The sequence below is a fragment of the Chrysochloris asiatica genome, unplaced genomic scaffold (genome assembly GCF_000296735.1).
Source record: "Chrysochloris asiatica unplaced genomic scaffold, ChrAsi1.0 scaffold00419, whole genome shotgun sequence".
NCBI lineage: Eukaryota > Metazoa > Chordata > Mammalia > Afrosoricida > Chrysochloridae > Chrysochloris > Chrysochloris asiatica.
In genome coordinates this window covers 1019706-1020350 of record NW_006408937.1, presented here as the reverse complement: position 1 = coordinate 1020350, position 645 = coordinate 1019706, and positions in this window count along the sequence as shown.

The following is a 645-nucleotide window of genomic DNA, read 5'->3' as shown; positions in this document are numbered from 1 at the left end:
TCATTCTTCTTGGATCAACTATCAACACTCACAGAAGCAGCAGTCAAGAGATCAGACAACGTATTGCATTAGGCAAATCTGCTGCACAAGACCTTAAGGACTAAGGTGCGCCTGACCCAAGCCATAACATTTTCAATAACCTGATATGCATGCAAAAGCTGGACAGTGAATAAGAAAAACTATAGAAGAACTGATGCATTTGAGTTATGGTATTGGAGAAGAATATCGAAAGTCCCATGGGCTTCCAAAAGAATCAACAGTTCTGTGTTGGAAGAAGTGCAGCCAGAGTGTTCCTTGGAGGCCAGGATGGCCAAACTTCATCTCTCATACCTTGGACATATTGTCAAGAGAGAGCGACCAGTCACTGGAGAAGGATATCATGTTTGGTAAGGTGGAGGGTCAGAGAAGAAAAAGAAGACCCCCAGCGAGATGGATTGGCAATGTGGCAGCATCAGTGGATTCAAGCATGGCAATTGTGAGGTTGGCCCAGAACTGGGCAGTGTTTCATTCTGTTATGCACAGGGTCACTATGAGCTGGTACTGACCCGATGGCAACTACCAACAACAACTATATGGCATGTCCTATGATACCTAAAAGGAGCTCTGGTAGCGTAGTGGTTACGAATCGGGCTGCAAACCTTAAGG